Source organism: Pteropus medius, unplaced genomic scaffold (assembly GCF_902729225.1).
Source record: "Pteropus medius unplaced genomic scaffold, Ma_sr-lr_union100, whole genome shotgun sequence".
In the NCBI taxonomy this organism is placed as follows: Eukaryota; Metazoa; Chordata; class Mammalia; order Chiroptera; family Pteropodidae; genus Pteropus; species Pteropus medius.
In genome coordinates this window covers 53,182,415-53,203,974 of record NW_024344378.1, presented here as the reverse complement: position 1 = coordinate 53,203,974, position 21,560 = coordinate 53,182,415, and positions in this window count along the sequence as shown.

The window sequence follows — 21,560 nt, the reverse complement described above, 5'->3', positions numbered from 1 at the left end:
TCTCTTTCTCTCTCTCTCTCTCTCTCTCTCTCTCTCTCTCTCTCTCTCTCTCTTTCTTATTATGAATAGTGGATTTGGATTGTGTAAGAAAGGAGGATTTTTTAATTGTGAAGTCATCCTTGGGATTTTAAGAGCCATGTCATAGATGCTTGACCTGCTAATTCATTCCAATTACTTAAACTAATAAGAGACCTGAGAAAAGTTGTTTGCCACCATTCAAGTTCTTCAATGTCAAAACCATAGGATTTACAAAATTTCTGATGTCTTTGTAAAACATCAAAGGAGGACATCTACAGAAAAAAGTCTCTCAACCCCATATTTGTTACTGGAGATGGGTGTTGGGCATATTTTAGCCAGTTCCCAGGTTCTTAAATGAGGAAGTAAAATTATGCAACTAAGGCGATTGTTTATACATAGCTTTCTGAGCACATACATATCTTGAATGAGTAGTTATTTTAAATGGCAGCTTAAGGACATAAATGATATGTGCTAAAAAATGTAAATCATGAATTTTTTGCCAAGCAAAGTTGTAACAATTAAAAATTCTAAAAATCTATGTAACACTTAAATGAACATGGAATGGAAAAGAGCAAACTGTGTATATATAAATGCTGATTTATGTTGCTAGCAAGCATAGTCAAGGAGATTTCAAATCAAGTATATATTACATAGATCCTCTTCTTGTGGTCTAGGATTGTGAATTGCTCACAAACAGTCCATTAAAGCAGTATTTCTTTTGGCTATGTATATAAAGATGAGCATAATAATATCAAATATCCATTTTTTACATAGAAAGTTTACAAAATTAGAGTTATACCAAACTTTCTTTAAAATAACAACCCAGTGGTATAAATATTTTATTTTTAAATGACTGGATGGATATTTGCACATATTTAGTGACTCACTTAAAATCACATAGCCTTTAGTGACAGATGTCAGAAGCTATTATAGCTCTTCTGATTTCCTGAAAAATGCTTTTCCATACTGAATGCTTCATTAAACTCTTGGAGATGGACCTTTGGATCATCCTTTAAATTTTTTTTCACCTCTTTAATATTCCTTCCCACTCATGCTCTAAAGTGCCTCTTGCTTGGACATGGACTGAAGTAGGTGTTAACTGGGGACATAGTCCAAGAGTCCTGACTTGGAGATCATTATGCTAGCTATGCTTTGTTAAAGAAAAATATCTTCATGTACTTGTTAAAGTCAGTAAGGAAGATTTTATTCAGGCAGGACTACTCTAATGGGGATTTTGCACTAGGGTGGAAATATTGTGATCAACCCAAATCAACAAGGAAAAGTGGAGATTTATAGCCGAAGAGTAGAGAAATGAGTCAGTAGATGAAATATTACTAAGAGGAAACAACAGGGATAAAGGGGATTTGGGTTAAACAGACAGGATTCTTGCTGAAGGAAGGCCATGGTGATATATCAAGAGTGGTAGAAATACAACAAGAGGACATAACCTTAGTAACCATGTACGAACACAAGATAGGAACACCTACATACATAAAGAATTATTGACCGACATAAAAGGAGAGATCAATAGTAATACACTCATAGTAGGGGACTTTAACACCCCACTGACACCAATGGGCAGATCTTCCGGACAGAAAGTCGACAAGGGAATAGCGGGCTTAAATGACACACCAGATGAGATGGATTTAATCAATATTTTCAGAGCATTTCACCCCAAAGCAGCAGAATATACATTCTTCTCAAGTGCACATAGAACATTTTCCAGGACAAACCACATGTTAAACCCCAAAACAAGTATCGATAAATTTTAGAAAAATGAAATTATATTAAGCATCTTCTCTGACCACAATGGTATGAAACTAGAAATCAACTATAAGAAAAAAACTAGAAAATACACAAACACATGGAGGCTAACTAACATGCTACAAAATAATGAATGGATTAACAATGAGATCAAAGAATAAGTCAAAAGATACCAGAGGAAAAAAAAAATGAAAACACGACTCAAAATCTCTGGTACACAGTGAAAGCAGTCCTAAGATGGAAATTCATAGTAATACAAGCATATCTCAAGAAACAAGAAAAAGCTCAAATAAACAGTCTAAACTTACACTCAAAAGAACTAGAAAAAGAATAGCAAACAAAGCCCAAAGTGAGTAGAAGGAAAGAAATGATAAAGATCAGAGCAGAAATAAATGAAATAGAGTCTAGAAAACAATAGAAAAGATCAATGAAACCAAGAGCTGGTTCTTTGAAAGGATAAACACAATTGAAAAATCCTTAACAAGACTCATCAAGAAAAAAAGAAAGAAGACCCAAATAAATATATTCATAAATGAAAGAGGAGAAGGAACTATGGAATCCACAGAAATACAAAGGATCATAAGAAAATACTATGAGCAATTATATGCCAACAAATTGGACAATTTGGAAGAAATAGATACATTCCTAGAAATATACAATCTTCCATGACTGATTAAAAAAGAAACAGAAAATCAGAACTGTCTGATTTATTGATTACCACCAATAAAATTGAATCAGTAATTAAAAAACTCTCCCAAAACAAGTCCTGGACAAGATGGCTTCGTAGGTGAATTTTACCAAACATTCAAAGAATTAATACCTATTCTTCTCAAACTATTCCAAAAAATTCAGGAAGAGGAAAAGCTCCTTACCTTTTTTTTTTTTTTTTAATGAGGCCACCATTACACTGATTCCCAAACCAGACAAATACATTATAGAAAAAGAAAATTACAGGCCTCTATCCCTTGTGAACATTGATGCAAAAATCCTCAACAAAATATTAGCAAACTGAATCAGCAATACATTAAACATATCGTACACCATGATTGAGTTGGATTTATACCTGAGATGTAAGGTTGGTACAATATCCACAAATCAATTAATGAGATAGACCATATTAACAAATGGAAAGATAAAAATCATGTGATCATATCAATAGATGCAGAAAAAGTGTTGGGCACAATCCAGCAGCACCCTTTTATGATAAAAACTCTCAGCAAAGTAGGAATAGAGGGAACATACCTCAACATAATAAAGGCTATATATGATAAATCTACAGCTCACATATTCAACGAGGAAACGCTAAAAGCATTTTCCCTAAGATCAAGAACAAGACAAGGATGCCCACTTTCACTACTTTCGTTCAACATTGTATTGGAAATCCTAGCTACAGCAATCAAAGAAGAAAGAGAAATATAATGTATCCAAATTGGAAAGGAAGATGTAAAACTGTCATTATTTGCAGATGACATGATACTATATGTAGAGACCCCTAAAGATTCCACCAAAAACTGTTAGAACCGATTAATGATTTCAGTATAGTAGCAGGATACAAAATTTATAACCATTAGTTAGTTGCATTTTTATACACAATGATGAACTTTCAGAAAGAGAAATTAAGAAAACAATCTCATTTACAATTGCATCAAAAACAATAAAATACCAAGGGATCAAATTAACCAAGGAGATAAAAGAACTGTTTTCAGAAAATTATAAGTCATTGAAAAAAGATGTTGAAGAAGATGCAAATAATTGGAAGCATGCACTGTGCTCACAGATAGGAAGAATCAACATTGCTAAAATGGCCATTCTATCCAAAGTAATTTATAGAGTCAACGCAATTCCTATCAAAATACCAATAGAATTTTTTTCAGAGAACTAGAACAAATAATCCAAAAAGTATATGGAATCATAAAATATCCTGAATAGCCACAGCAATCTTGAGAAAGAAGTCTGAAGTTAGAGGTATCACACCACCTGATATAAAATTATACTACAAGCCTACAGTAATCAAAACAGCATGGTACTGGCATAAAAACAGATACATGGATTAATGGAACAGAATAGAGAGTCTAGAAATAAATCCACGTTTATACACTCATTTAATATATGACAAAGGAGGCAAGAACACAGAATTAGGTAAAGACAGTCTCTTCGATAAATGGTGTTGGGAAAACTGGACAGCACATGCAAAAAAAAAAAAAAGAAGCTGAATAACCTTCTTATACCACACACAATAATAATCTCAAAATGGATTAAAGACTTAAACGTAAGACCCGAAACCATAAAACTTCTAGAAGAAAACTTAGGCAGTAAACTCTCTGTTATTGCTACTAGTAATTTCTTTTCTGATATATCTCCTTAGACAAGGGAAACAAAAGAAAAAATAAACAAATGGACTACATTAAACTAAAAAAGTTTTGCAAAGCAAAGGCAAAGGAAATCATCAACAAAACAAAAAGACAATTATAGAAGGAGCGAAGATATTTGCCTATGATCCATCTGATAAGGGGTTAATATTCAAAATTTATATAGAACTCATATGACTCAACAACAAATAAGCAATCCAATTAAAAATGTACAAAGGACCTGAATAGGCATTTCTCCCAAGAAGACATATGGATGGCCAATAGATATATGAAAAGATGCTCAAGATCACCGATTGTCAGAGAAATGCAAATTAAAACCACAATGAAATATCACCTCATACCTGTGAGAATGATTATCATCAATAAATCAGAAAACAACAAATATTGGCAAGGATGTGGAGAAAAGAGAACCCGCATACACTGTTGGTGGGATGGCAAATTGGTACAGCCACTGTGGAAAACAATCTGGAGATTCCTCAAAAAATTAAAAATGGATTTACCTTTTGATTCAGCAATTGCACTTCTGAATATTTATCCAAAGAAAACCAAAACACTAATTCGAAAAGATATATGCACCCCTATGTTCATGGCGGCTCTATTCCCAATAGCCAAGATATGGAAGCAACCTAAATACCCATCAACAAAAGACTGAATAAAGAAGCTATGGTTCATATATACAATGGAATATTACTCAGCCATAAAAAATGAAATCCTACCATTTGCAATAACATGGATGGACCTAGAGGTTATTACGCTGAGTGAAATAAGTTAGACAGAGAAAGATAAATACCATATGATTTCACTTATATGTGGAATCTAAGGAACAAAAGAAATGAACAAACTAAATGAATAGACTCACAGATATAGACAACAAACCGGTGATTGCCAGAGGGGAGGGAGGTTGAGGGGCTGAGTGAAAAAGGTGAAGGGATGAAGTACAAATTAGTAGCTGCAAAGCAGTCACAGGGATGTAGAGTATAGTATAGAGAATATAGTCAATATTATTGTAATGGCTGTGTGTAGTGACAGATGTGTGCTAGAGTAGTTGGGGGGGTCACTTTATAAATTATATAAATGTCTAACCATTTAAAATAAATTAATAAAAAAATTTCCCAGCCCCCCCTTCAAAAAGAAATAATGATAATGATTTTAAAAAGAGGGAAGATATCAGAAATGTTTTGTAAAATTAAGGTAGACTCGCTTTTTATTTGGAACCAGAAAACATGAAGGGTGGGGAGTTAAAGATCTCAGACCATGGTGATTAGAACAATGTCAGCCTTGGGAAAACCGAGGTGGACTGCTGGCCATAAACAGAGTGCTAGTGCCCTCACGCTAACTGCAGATCCAGCAGAAGCTTCCTGAGAGCAGTTTTGGAGAGGAAACTTATGTTTCTGTACTCATTAAAAATCCTCAGACTATGTGGTAACTCCGGGGAAATTTTAATCTTTCTGCATTCAGTAGTCCCAACCTGATGATTTAAGGCATTCTTAGAGAAGTTTTAGCTCCAGTTTAAGGAAGTGTGCCTTAGAATTATGTTCAAGCTTATGTCCTATTATAAATATTTTGTATGTCCTAAGATTCCCAGGGTTCTGAGAGGCAGGACAGAAATCACGTTAATGGGGCTGGTGGTAATGACGATGGGGCTAGTGGTGATGGTGATAGTGGTGCGTAATAGAAAAGGATGGACATTTCACTTTTCTCAATTTTATTTACAACCTAAATTTTAGTTGATGATTCAGTTTCCTTTTCTATTTTACTAGATAATTTTCTAAAGTTCTAAATTACAGGAAGAAATATTTTGATCATGTTAAACTGATTTATAGCCAAAGATTGGCTATAATATAAAACTTTCAATATTGCCATCTAATATAAAACTTTCAATATTGCCATCAATTATGTGAACCAAAAAGATAAAATATATTAAAATTTGGAAAATAAGAAAGAGTGGTGGATGAAGAATTCGATCAGATATCTAGGGTGGGGAATTTTTGCTAAACTAAAGCAGCAGATTTCTTGCTAAAACTGGACAGAGCAGATAAAGGACAGAGCTCAAGGACTGGGCCTAGTTGATAAGAGGGCTCAAAGGCGCCTGACTCAGTTTGGCCAATGAGAGAGTCTTGATGTTAACTTCTTTGATACTGTTGTAACAAAAAGAATCTTCTGTTTCTTACCACACTCCTATTGTTGTTGTTTTATCTCCCTGATAGGAAGATGTGCAAGCCAAGGGGCAAATGTTAATCTCACTTTAAACAAGCGATTTAATAGTTTTGAGGAAAAAAGATGTTATTGCTTCTCTTAGTAGTCAACCAGTAACCTTTGTTTCTTTGACAACTTTTTAGAGCAACTCAAAGCCAGGGAATGGCTCATTCACTATGGGTTACAAGAGCTGAAATATCCATAAAGCGTGTAGGTGAAACTTCATCTGTTCATCTTCCACTTTATATTGGTTTTAAAGTACATCAGATATTTATGCAAAAAAAAAATATATTTGTTTACTTACTCATTTTTGCAAAAGATTAAAGGGAGAAGAGTTGCCTTCTCTTATATTTCAAGTTGCAAGTACGGGATTGTGATTATAATTCGACTGTATTTAGCCATAAGGACCTAATTTTTTTGTTGGTTTTTCTCCAAAACCAAACATTATTGCTTTTTGCTCTAGGAGGCAGGTTACGCCTCTCTCCTATGTAGTCCAGAATAGTTCAGACTGTTACCAACACTCCCTGAGAATCACAGTTGCATGGGAGTCATAGCTCATTAGGCCCAAGTAATGACACCTGCTTGAATGAAACTCAGATGGTCTGGGATAAGATGCCCCTCACATCATTCTCACAAACACTGAAAATGTGTCATCAGACAAAGTAAATATGTCTTGATTTTCTGTTATGTTATTGTGAATGCAGAGCCTTCCTGCCACTCACCAATCTACCGAGGTGGGTAGTTTTCCTTTTATTTAAATTGTCTCAAAATTTATCAGTTAAACTTGACCAATTGTTTTAAAGTCTTAAATTTTAATCTCAGAAGGTCTAGGAACTTTTGTGTTTTGGGGCAACTTGGTGGCAGATACATATTTTTCACCTTAGATTTAGTGTAAATGGTATTATTACTAACAGATGAAGAGGCTTATTTATTTGGTTTAGTCTATGCTTAATATAATGCTATTTAATGAGACAAATTAAAACAATTTTATTTAAAATATATTGAATTTCACACATTTATGTACTCATTTGTTCACTTATTCAAAAACTATTAATGAATACTTCATAAATGACAAGCACTGGAGTGATAAGCAAAATAAAAACAAAAACGAACCCAAAAATCAGACAGTCTCAAACCCCAAATTACTTATGCTCTTATTTCATTTTTTTCTTATCATCTTTGATGAGAAATAAGATAGAATAAACTTTCAATTTAAATTGTTTAATTCAGTTGTTTTTGATAATCATATAAACTTATGAAACCACCACTCCAGACAAGATAAAGAACATTTTCATCATGCCCTAAAGATTTCCTGAGCAACTTTGCAATGATCCCAGTTTCCACCTTCATCCACAGACAAGCATTGATCTACTTTTTGTCACTAGAGATTATTTTGCATTTTATAGAAATGGAATCATATAGTATATACTCTCTTGTATATGGCTCCTATCACCAAGAATGCTTATTTAGAGTTTCAATTAGGTTGTTTCATGTATCAGTAGTTGTTTCTCTTTATTGCTAAGTAGTATTCCATTATATGGCTCCACCACATTTCATTTATATATTTCTCTGTTGATGGACATTTGGGTAGTTTCCAATTTTGACTTTATAAACAAAGTCATTTGAACATTCCTATATAAATATTTGGTTGATATATAAATACTAGGAGTTAAATAATTAAGCCATATACTAGCTGTATATTTAACTTTTTCAGAAAGAGCCAAAACATTTTTTAAATTGGTTGTACAATTCAACATTATTACCAGCTACATGTACAAATTCTGTTTGCTCTGCATTTTCGCCAATATATTGTCTTTTTAAATTTTAGTCATTCTGCTATGTGTATGGTGATACTTATAGTGGTTTAAATTTGCATTTCCCTAAAGACTAATGATGATAAGCATATTTACATGTGTTATCTGTCTGCTTTTTCTATACCTTCTCTCATGAAGTGTTTGTTTTCCATTGAAAAAATTGTTTATGTAATGATTGTATTTTAAATGTCTTTATTTTATACTTATATTTATCTATCATCTATTAACTATCAATCCATCTATATCTATCTATCTATCTATCTATCTATCTATCTATCTATCTATCTATCTATCATCTATCTATCTATCTAATTTATCTATTGGCTCGGTTTATAATTTCTCCCACTCTGTGACTTGCCCGCATATATTCTTTGTTGAATTTGTTTTGTTTTCTTTTTGGCTTCTTTTGAAAAGTAGAAGTTCTTAATTTTGATAAGTTAATTTTATCATTATTTTCTTCTTATATTTCATGATTTCCATCTCCTAAAACTAGGTTACAAATATTTTTTCCTATATTTAAAAAAAAAATTTGTAATTTTAATTTTTACGTTTAGTCCATGATTAATGTCAAGTAAATTTTTCTTTATAGTGTGAAGTAGTGTTGATGTTTATTCTCTACAGATAACCAGTTTTTTCAGTACAAGTCTCAAAATTATGTTGTGTAGGTTTCCAACTTTTTTTCTTTTAAAATATTGTTTTGTGTACTCTACAATTTATGGATTTCTCTATATATTTTAGAATTAGCTTATAATTTGTCCAAAAATATATGTTATAATTTGTAAATTACACTTTTTAGGTTTTATATGCCCATTGTTATTTTTTTCTAAGTAATTTATATGTTTTATGGCATATTTTAAAGTTTTATTATCCCTTTGTTAGCAACATATGCATAAAATACAATTGATTTATGTGCATTAACTTTGCGTCCTGTGACCTTATTAACTTTACTTTTCAATTTTAGTAGTTGAATTATAGAGGTTAAAGAATATCTGTGTAAAACTTATGCCATCTGCAAATAGAGACACTTGTAATTCTTCGTGATCTTTATTGTTTTTATTTTCTTTCTTTTTTTATTGTACTTTTTCTCAGCAATATTTCATAGTTTTTTAGTGTTTCATGTCATTATTAATTTTTTCTAAGTATTTTGTGTTTTAATGTTATTGTAAATATATTTAAAATTTTATTCTCCCATTGTTCACAGTCATTGTGCTCTCTATTCTATTCCATTAAACCATTTGTCTATTCTTTCCAATATTACATGGTTTTGATTACTTTACCTAAAAAGAAGAATCAGTGCTGGGAGCCCTCTAATTTTTTCTCTTTTTTCTTAAGACTTCATTTTTTTTTTAGAGAAGTTTTAAGTTCACAGCAAAATTGTGACATTTCCCTATACCACTTACCCCACACATGTACAGCCTTCTTCATTATTAACACTCCCCAATAGAGCGTTACATTTGTTACAACTGATGTCAGCTTCCTTGGGTCTTGTCGGAAAGTCTGGAGGGTTAACCAAGTCTCTTCATTTTGAGTTCAAACTCCAAACTCTTTTTCCCCACATTAATACAGCCTCTAAAATATATTTTCTCATCTTCAGCATATCAGAAACTGTTCTTTGCTAAGCCCCTTAGAATTTTGTCACGTTCAGTTATAAAGCTGGTTAAGGACCAAATGCAAATATTTATAAAGACTAGGGGCAATTTTTCCGTGTTTTTTCCTTTCTGACCCTGTCTCCCAAATTCCAGATGGCATTTGTCAGCCCTTAGTTCTGATATTTGTTCCGTACACTCAGTAAAATCACACTTTTTCTGTTTGAATTAGATTTTCATGCTCTGGTTTGGTAAAAGCCTTCAGGATATTCTCAGAGAATACCTGGTTTAATATCTGATTCAGCCAACCTGTCTTGGTTCAGGTACAACATCTGCAAAGAGTTGCCGTTTATATTTTCTCATCCTGTTATACTCGCTTATGGAAGAAAGGCAATTCTGATGACAGTTATCCTGTCATTGCCAGAACCAGATATTTCCCTGAAATTTTATTTTAATATATGGTAAAAATGAGTTTATCTAATTGACATAACTTTTTTTATTCTAGTTGATGCTAATCTTTAAATATTTAAAATAATTATGTGCATAAACTTTTTTACATATATCTTTAATTAAGAGTATTTAATGCATTAAAGGACATATGCATTTTAAATATATTTAGGTGTATTTTTCTGCATGTTATTCTGGTGTGTTTTTTAAGTTACTTTTTATCATGGTAAAAAAACTCATAACCTAAAATTTACTATCTTAATTATTTCTAAGTATACAGTTCAGTGACATTAAATACATCCACATTTTGTGCAACTAATCTCTAGAATGTTTTCATCCTCAAAACTGAAATTCCCCAACTCCCAACTTCTCCCTGCCCCCTCCCCGGCCCATGGCAACTACCATTCTACTTTCTGTTTCTATGAATTTGACTACTTTAGATACTCATAAATGGAATCCTATGCATTTAAAATGTCTTTATGTAATTGTTTTTTTTCACTAACCAAAATGTCCTCAAGGCTTATCTATGCTGTAATATGTGTTGGAATTTTCTTTCTTTTTAAGGCTGAATATTCCATTGTATGTATATACCACATTTTGTTTATTCTTTGATGGATGCTTGAGTTGCTTCCACATACTGGCTATTGTAAATTTTCTACGAACATGAATGTACGAATATTTATTTGAGATTCTGCTTTCAATTCCTTTGGATATATACCCAGAAGTGGAATTGCTGGATCACATAAAAATTCTATTTTTAATTTTTTGAGGAACAGCCATACTGTTTTACATAGCAGCTGCATCATTTCCCATTACCACTAACAGTGAAAAAAGATCCAATATCTCCACACTCTTGAAATCATTTGTTATTTTCTGTATTTTTAAAAATAACATTTATTAATTTGTTTTTTGAATGAGTATGAGATGATATCTCATTGTGATTTTGATTTTTGTTTAACTAATGATCAATGCTGTTGAAAATCTTTTCATATGTTTGTTTGGCATGTTTTCTCTGTGTAAACTTATCTATTTTTCTATATGAGTGTACTTATTTTCCTCTGCACTTAAGAAAGCTGGTAATCATTGATATAATCATCATTGTTATTATGATAGTTTTGATATATTGACAGTTAAAATGACAGAAAAATACTTTTAATTTATCTATTTGCTGGTAAGATTAAACAATTAGTATGTCATTTTATAGCATCATTTGGCACGTCATATTCTTGTTTTCTTCAACATTTTTGTTAATCAATTTCAATATTTTTTCTTACTAATATTGAATTTTACATTTAAATTTTCAAGTATTGATGTGTCATTTTAGAATACTGAAGGAACTTCTTTACAGAATCATTTTCAATGTCTAAATCATACAGATTGATTACTTAATGTTTGATTTATTTCTTTTTTTCCTTAATAACTATTTTATTCCTGTATTTTTTCCCAATATAAATGAATTTTCAACAAAATATTACTTTACTCTGGAAAGATCACTCATGTATTTTTTCTTTCATTTCATTTTATTTCCCTTAGAAAAATATGTCTAGTCATAAAACAGATGGTTTCACCAAAATATTACTTCACTGTTCAGAGATTACACATGCTTGTTTTCACTATCTATACTTTTGCATTCTTTCTTATTTTTTACTTACATCTATTTTCCAATTTTTATATAATATGTGGCTGTTACTTTTTCAATATAAGGGCTGAATTAGTATTTTTAATCTATCCAGTGCACAATGAAAACCATGATCTTAAAAGAAAAATGGGCAGAGCTGTTGAATAGGCATTCAGAAGAGTAACAAAAAAGAAAAATACACTCTCTATTTTTCTTCAAAAGTAAAAATTAAAATAATATTATATTTTTTATCTTGTAGATTAAATTTTTTTAAATGTTAATATCAAATGTTGGTTTGAATACACACCAGCAGCGTTAAGTGCAGATTAACTTGGTAAATTCATTTAGAGTAAAAATATAACAACAGGTATCAAGTTTTTAAAAAGATGAAAACCCTTTGACAAATCAATTATGATTTTAGAAATTTCCTATGACACCATAATAATGGATTATGAAATGATGTACAAACATATTTATCAAATATAGAATTGTTCATAATGCTGTACAACTGAAAATAACATTAATGTCAAAAATTTGAGAAATTATGAACTGTGTGATATATTCATACAATGAAATATATGCAATTATTGATAAGAATGATGTATATTTTTATTAAACATGAAAAATACTTATTTAAAAAATAATATGTATGCAAAATATTACTTACAGTAAAATCCCAAAGTATGTATATGCATCTTGAAGTACATATGTGTAAATGTTAATACTTGTTTCTGAGTGGTGGCATTTTAGATGATTTTTTATCTTACTTCCTTTTAGAATATCTTTATTTTCTAAATTTTTATAATTAAAATTACACATTTATATGCCATTTTTAAAGTTGGTAAATTATTTTAAAGTTGACAATTCAAATATTCCAGCTGTATGTGTGTGTGTGTGTGTGTGTGTGTGTGTGTATGAGAGAGAGAGAGAGAGGAGAGGAGGAGAGGAGAGGAGAGAGAAGAGAGGAGGAGAGGAGAGGAGAGGAGAGGAGAGAAGAGAGGAGAGTAGATTTCTATTCCTGGTCTGGTTAATTTTTTCCCATTATTGTATGCTTTCCTTCTTCGTATAACTGATCTGAATATTGTCATTAATGTTTATTAAATATGCCAATGCAATCTTATAACTAAGTTACTTGAGATAACATCTTGCATTGTAGAAGGACAAAATTATTTTCTTCACTGTGGCAATCCTGATGATATATAGTCAACAGCCTTCAATAGAAGGCTTAATAACACTGGAGTAAGTCATTACTGTAAACTTGCACATACTAACCATAAAATACCATTGGCAAGTATTAGTCACTTCTCTGCAAATGCAAAACCCTCATGTATCATTGCTCCATAGAAATGTTGTTAAAAAGTTAGCACATCTGTTGTTTTATATCCTCAATTTTTATGACCATTTCTCCTTTCACTATAGAAAAAAATGTTATATGAGCTGTTGAACTGCTTGTTTTCTTATCTGCCCATTTCTCTGCTTTACTGTGCCTGTATACTCTTCATTCATCTTTGTTAGATCTGCAAAAGGCTGAAAAAGCCTGTCTAGTGGGAAAGTTCTTGTCAATTATTTAAGAAAAAAAAAGATCTCCAAGATAGAAAGGCTTATGGAATTGTTCTGGTTTCTTTTCCTTATGTGTTCGTTCAATATTTGCTGCCCAAACCCACAATTCAAGAGGACTCAGATTTTCTTGAAAACTTCATAAATCATGGCATAAAAGCTTCCAGCCTAATTAAAACCAGAAAGATATTAGAAATCTCATGGTTAATGAGGTGTGAATGGTGGTTTGCATGGAGTAGAATGTAATGACACATTTTAAAAGTTGGCCTTATTCAGAATTAGACTTATTTCAACAGATCCAGATAGAGCACCACTCACCCCAGTTTTCTGATCTCAGATATTTTCTCAAACTTGATAATATAACATTATTAAAGTTTCATTATTTTGCGTTTAGCAACCAAGCTCTTTCAGGTATAGCATTTAAGTGCCTAATCGGGAAAAAGGGTGGTGCCTAGAGTATCATGCCTCATCAGCATAGCTTCCTAGAGGGTATGGGACCAATTTTGACATCTTGGGGCCAAGGTAGGTAGAGTCTATTGCCAGGAAAGCAGTGGGAAGTACCATACAAAGAGGACAAATGTAAGCCAAGAACCAGTAAGTAAAGTACATGGATAAAGTGCCAAGAGACTATTTAAAGTAGGCAGTGAGACTCAAAAATCAGAATGTATGAGAGACTATAGAACCACAGTGAGACTTCCAGCCGGAGTTAGAGAGATCAAACACCAAGACCATAGACAATCCATTTAATGCCATAGTTTTGCTGAACTTTTAGTATTCTTTTACTTAAAACTTCTCCCATTTGTTAAATTTTATTAAAATAATCTGTGAAATATGCATGTAAAATTTAATGGTAAAAATTGCACTAACACTTCTGTCTTAAGATATTTTCTGTTGATAAATTAATCTTCCTGTATTTTTAAATAAGTTTTGAGGTTTTGCTATATAAGTGATTTTGTAGCTGGCCACATAAGCATTATCCATAGCCTGCTAATAAATATATTAACTGATAATATAAAGATATATCACACATACATGTTTTGATTTTTAACAGCTCCCATAAATTTGGGAAATTTTTCCTTTCATTCTTTCTTTCTTTCTTTCTTTTTCTTTTTTTGCTAATATATAGCACTGCCATGTGAAATTTACCTTGAAAATATTGCTATATTATTTTCCAAACTCATTGTAATACATTGCAGTCTTAAAAGCAGAGTATTTGACTAGTGTTTTCTGAATTTTAATGAGCATATGAGTCACCTGGGGCTCTTGTTAAACTACAGATCTTGATTCAGTCAGGTCTCGGGTGAGTGCTGAGATTCTGAAATTCTAACATGCTCCCAGGTGATTAAGTGTTAAAGGATCGTGGACCAAATTTTCAGCTCCAAAGTAGTAGGTTACATGTTCAATAAATCCTCATCCACTGAGAATATTTTCAACTTTTGAGTTTTGGTTATTTTGATAATTGAAAAGGAGTAATCACAGAATATTCTCATTTTTTTTCCTTTTATATTGCTGGTGGGATTAAACAATTTTGTAAATTCTTACATTTTTTCTTTCATATTAGTCTATGTCTCTTGTCATTGCTTAAGCAGGATCACTGACAAAGACAAAGATCATTGTTTTATATATTTTAATATGTTTTGTATGTACCTGTCATTTGTTTGACAACTTGCTTTCATGCCCAGGATCATAAAAAAATAGATGGGTAAATTTAAATATAATAGTGTTAAGGAATTTTATTTATCATTTTACTTTTAAAAAGGCAAAAAGACATTAAAAATTCTAAAAAAGATATTTTCAAAATATATGTTTTATAAAAGATTAGTTTTTAATATAGAAAGAACTCAAAATCAATAAGAAAAATCTAATGGAAAAGTGATCAAAATAAATGAGCTGTCATTTCAAAGAAGAAATACATATGGCTAAACATTTTTTTTTAAAAAAATGCTATTCTCATTAGAATCATAAAAATGTCAATCAAGATCCCACTGAAATTCAGTAATTAGTAAATTACTGAATTAGTAAATTTTCAAAAAGAAGCCTAACAGAGACAATTATTAGAGAAATCATGAACCAGGATCCCCTTACACATTATTGGTGGGACTTTAAATTGATACAGTTGCTTTGGAAACTAGAACTTTCTTGTAATGCTGAACTTTCAAATATCATAAGCTCAGCTATTCCATTCTCAGGTATAAAAATATGATATAAAAATTCATGTGTGTAATAAGTTGCATTTACAAGAGTTTAATAATAGCAAAGATTCTGGAATCTTTGCTCCCTACTAAAAGCTAAAAACGAGTACGGATGACACAGTAGATCTAATGGCATGTTCTCACAGTGGAATACCAAAGATATCAAAAAGAATCACAACCACATATTATAATGTGGATGAAGGCTAGTAATATAATGTGTAAAAACAAAGTCATAGAAGAAATATATCTCATGATACCTTTTATATACAATTTATGAACAAGAAAATCCAAATCATGTACTGTTTAGGCATATATACCATTCTCAATTGTGTATACATTTCCTCTGAGCAGGAAGATAAAAGAGATGGGATAGAAAAAGGACAATAACTAGATGTATTTTTTTAGTTTTGTTCTAGTATATTAATTGGACAGTCTAGTAAGTATTTTACTTTTTTAAAACTATTTTTTCCAGCTTTATTGAAATAATAGACAGTTAGTTGCTCGTATTTACATTGTTCAATTCAGTGAGATTTTTTAAAATTTTAGTTGGCATACAATAATATATTAGTTTCAGTTGCACAGCATAGTGATTAGATATCTATATAACTCACAAAGTGATCACTCCATTAAACCTAGTACCTCTCTTACCCCCTACATATTTATTACAACATTATTAACTATTTTCCTTAAGCTATACTTTATATCTCCAAGTCGATTTTGTAAGTATAAATTTGTATTTCTTAATCTCTGCCCTTTTCCAATATCCCCCCAACACCCCTCCCATTTAGTAGCCCTCAAAATATTTTCTGTATCTATGAGTTTGTTTCTGTTGTTGTTGTTGTTTATTTTGTCCTTTAGATTCCACATGTACATGAAATCATGTGACATTTGTCTCTCTCTATCTGACTAACTTCATTCAGAGCAATACCCTCTAGGTCCAACAAGGCAGTATGTTTTTCCATCCTCTACCTTTTAGTCTGTGCATGTATTTTAATCTGAAGTGAGTCTCTTGTAGGCAGCATATGCAGGGGTCTTGTTTTCTTACTCATCCAACCACCCTATATTTTCATTGGAGCACTTAATTCTTTTCCATTTGACGTACTTGTTGATAGGAATGTAGTTATTACCATTCTTTATTCATATTTTTAATACTTTTTTTTTTCTTAAAGAAATCTCTCCAACATTTCCTGTAATACTGGCTTAGTGTTGATAAATCCCTTTAGCTTATTTTTGTATGGAAAGCTCTTTATCTGTCCTTCGACTCTAAATGATAGCTTTGCTGGATAAAGAATCCTTGGTTGTAGATCCCAGGTTCTCATCACATTGACTATTTAGTGCCAAGACCTTCTATCCAGCAAAGTTTCTTTTGAGGAATCAGCTGACAGACTTATGGGTGCTCCCTTGTATGCAACTGCTTTTCTCTTGTTGCTTTTAAGATTCTCTCTTTGTATTTAACCCTTGGCATTTTCATTATCACGTGTCTTGGTGTGAGCCTCTTTGGGTTCATCTTTTTTGGGCCTTTCTGAGTTTCCTGGGGTTGTATGTCTATTTCCTTCACCAGGTGAGGGAAGTTTTTTATCATTATTTCTTCAAGTAGCCTCTTCAACTTCTCGTTCCCCTTCAGGTACCCCTGTGACATGGATGTTTTCATATTTAATCTTGTCCCATAGACTTCTTAAATTATTATTATAGTCTTGACTTCTTTTTTCTTGCTGTTCTGATGGGGTATCCTTGGCTTCCCCATCCTCTATATTGATCCTCTTCTTCCTTCACTCCGTTGATTCCCTCTAATATACTCTTCATCTCAGATAATGTGTTCTTCATTTCTGACTGGTTCCCGTTTATAATTTCCATTTCCATTTTTATGTTTTTTTTACCTCTTTGTTAAAGTTCTCACTGAGTTCATCTACTCTTTCCCTAAGTTTATTGAGTGTTTTTATAACTAGTGTTTTGAACTCTGCATCTATTGGATTGCTTGACTCCATTTTTCCTGAATCTCTGTTCTGTTCTCTCTTTCATATGGTGTCTGCTTCTTTGGTTTCCCATTCTGGCTGCCTCTCTGTGTCTGCTTCTATGTACTAAGCAAAGTTCCTAAGTCTCTTGGTCTTATTAGTGTGGCTTTGTGGTATAGTAGGTGTTTAGTGGCACAGTCCTGAGAGGGATCCAGCTTCAGTTCAAGTTTAGCCCCAGCCTGTGCCCCTTTGGGGCCTTCTGTTAAGCAATCCACAGATGCTGTGCTTATAGTTGCCTCAAGAGGCCACTCCAGAAACCGAGGCCAGCTGCCACCAGTGTCTTGGAGTTGGTTCAGTAAGGAGCAGCGGACTCATGGAGGACAGAACTGGATTTGGCTTGGGTGGGGCCAAGAGTTAGAGGAGGAGTTTCAGGGAATCCTCTGGGCAGAGCGACCTCTATTATCTAGTTTGATGGCATCTCTGCTATGCCAGCACCTGTGTCTGCAAATCGGAAACGGGGAGGGCTCAACAGAGGAACAATGGATACCACCAGCACTTCTGCCTGGGAGAAAGCCTTGCCTCTGACCCTTGCTCAGACAACTCAGTGTCTCTCTGGTACCTCTTGAGCAGCTGAGCTGGCACTGATGCTCAGAGCAAGCATGTTCATCACCATAATAGTCCGGTTGCGGACACGACCCTTTTAAGAGGCAACTGCAGCTGCCTGCTGCTGCCGCTGTAGCCTCTGTCTCACTGAGCCACTTGGGACTGGGCAGCCTCACATCTTTGCCCACTCCTACATTCTACCATTGCAGGTTGATTAGTTATTTCTCTCCCTAGTTGTAGTGTTCTATTCATCTTGATTCTAGGTGACTGCTTGCTGTTTGCTCCGTGTTTCCATCCTAACTTTGATGCGGTCGCAAGAGGGATGAACACCATTTCTTTTTCTATTCTCCTGAGTATCTTACTTTTTAATGCCAGGTCAAAATCTGGTTTTAAATTGGAGGCCCTTAATCACCAAGTTGTGAAGAAAATCACAAACTCGTAGGCATGGAAAAGTAATAAGGGAGAAAAGAGAAACATCTAGGCAAATTTAAAACATATATGTTAATAAATTACTCTAAGAGAGATAGATGACAAAATTAATAAATTAATAACCAGATGATTTCACTTTAGAAGAAAGTAAAGTTGCATAAGTACCTGAAAAATATTTTAAAATAAGCGTACTTAGTTCTAAGGATTTTTAAAAAAGATAAAAGAGAATAAATCCTTGATTAAATTGTATAAGAAATTATGAAACAAAGCAGGCAGAACTAAAGTTAAAATTGTTGGATATAAATTAAAATCAATCAGAAACCTTTTGTTTTAAATGCAAAACAGAAACTCTAGTTAATAATAAGGACATTTGTTCCACATTCATTTGGAAGCGTATGAAAGTACTTGTCAGAAGTTGGTTAGAAATACAGATGAGTTTAGATTTATTAGAAAAAAAGCAGTTAATCATGTATATTAAACATTTAATGGTAAAAGATTCTAATAGCAAACTCCTTTCTTTTTAAACATTTACCTTTGTCTTTTTGCATTTATCTGGAACATATTTTTATGTTTTATATGAAATATCATTCTAATTTTAAAGATAATTTTCCACTTAGAAAACCGGTGGTCCCAGTATTGGTCCCAATGGTCATCTCTCTCATTGATTGATGATAACACTGCTACCATATATCGATTTCTAATATGCATGAGTCTTTTTGCAGGCCCCTACTCTTTTCTTTTACTATTTGATTATTCTTAAACAAATAAAACACTATATTTATTACTATATCTTTTTAAAAAAAATCTATTTATATACTGTAGGGCAAATCATGCCACCTTGTTCTTTTTCATAATTGTTTTGGCTATGCTTAATCCTTTGTCTTCATAACTTTCTCCATTAAGTTCTAGTATACATTTTTATTAGACATTCTTAGGCCCATTGTGGATTTTATGCTATTATGAATAGAATGTTCAATATATTCCTTAATATATTTTGTATATTGATCTTTCTTCTCCATTTCTGATGAAATATCTCAGTTATAGATTATTTTATATTTTATATGTGGATGAGTATATTGTTCCTTTCTTTCTAATCCTTATACTTCCTTATTGGCTAGAGTCTCTAGTATAACAATATAAGTGGTTATAGTAGCCTTTTTGTCTTGTTCTTGACATGTAAAATTTTTATCTCTACAAATTAGTTTGCTTTATAATTTCATACATACCACAGCGCATTGTGAAAATTTTCTTATATTCCCCATTTGCTGAGTTTCATTATGTATGTTTGTTAAATTTTATTAAGTGATTTTTCTACATTTACTAACATCATTTATTCTCTTATCTATTAATATACATTTTCCTTTGTACATTGCTTTAACTATTGTAGAATTTGTAATATTATTCACAAATACTCACTCTTGCTGCTCCCTGTAAAAGGTTCATAAATCTGTGCTCAGTGTCATGTGACTTGTAATTGCTATGCCAACTGTGGGAAGACTGACTATATATCCCTTCCTCGAACTTTTTGCTCTTGTCTAGGTGATATCTTTGGTTACTTTACAGCTTAAATAGAGACACAGCCTGGAGCAAAGCTGCAGCTTGGAGCAGAGCCATAGCTGCAGGCTCCATGAAACAAGCTATAAAGCAAACTGTGTTGTTTTTAAGTTACTGAGATTCCAGGATTGGTTGTGCAACAAAGCTAATTAAAACAGTTTTATTACAGAATATCTGTTGCACAATATTTTTACTAGCATTACTTTATCAAGATTTTGCAAGTTAACTTTTAATTTTTTCTTTATAAATGTTTCCAACATTGGAGTTTATTTTTCCCCATTGTACTGTAAATTTCACTACACTGCTTTAATATATATTGGGTTGTATTATTTCTATGGATTATAATTTATTTTATTTTTTATTTACTATTAGGTCAATTGTTAAGCAATATTTATATACATTTGAAAAGACATTTCTGCTGTTTTTGGAGAACAAGCTAGTTATATATGTGTGTTGTCATACATATATGTATATATATCAAAACTACATTTTCTCTTTATTATATCATTTCGGACCTCTATTGTTTTAGTTATCCTATCTATTTAATGCTCACGTGTTGCAAGTGAAGAATAAAAGTCTATAACAAAAAGTATCCATTGTACAATTCATAAAGGACTGCATCATTTTTAATATCAAATGACTCTAATAGTTTTTTACCTTGATTTTAATATCATGAATATTTCTTGCTTTTCATTTGCAAGTATCTGCTCTTTGTTCATTTTTTTCTCTTAAACCTTTATATCTCTTGTTTCAGATTATTTTTGTGTATTTTAACACTATGCATTTCTTTCACTTTTAAAGTCTTATTTTTATTTATAGACATGAAAATATGCTTGATCTTTATTTCTAGAATTTTCGTTGTTTCATTTTTAAGTCCATGTTTTCCATTTATACTTGTGTGTCATAAGAGTTTCTGTTTTTTTTAATCTGTTTGCATTTTTCTTCTCAGTATTTAAAATATTTATATTCCCTCTTTTATTTACAGCTGTAACTTTCATATAAATACCTGTGTGTGTGTGTGTGTGTGTGTGTGTCTGTGTATAGTCAGTAAATTCACACTGTCTAAAGTTAACAATCAAATAGAAATTAAAAAGGCATATGTATATGCGACTTTACTCCCAATATCAATACAAGAATATAAAATAAATACTCAACTTACCTGGTTATATTGCTATAATCATATATTTTTTCTGCTAGCTTTGAATTACATTCATTTGAATAATATATTTAAACTGCTTTCTCCTTGAAATATATTTAGACTATATTATGTGGAATACTCACTATGAAAGATGAGAACTGTGCTTTCACATTTTCCTTAAGTCTCTTACCCATTTAAAAATTATATTTATATTTTTACATTAACAAGCCTCATTAAATTTATTTTTTTATTTTGTCCTAAAAATCCTGGAGACTTTTAGCTTTATTTTTACATTTCTATTAGTATGGTTCTCACTAACTAAT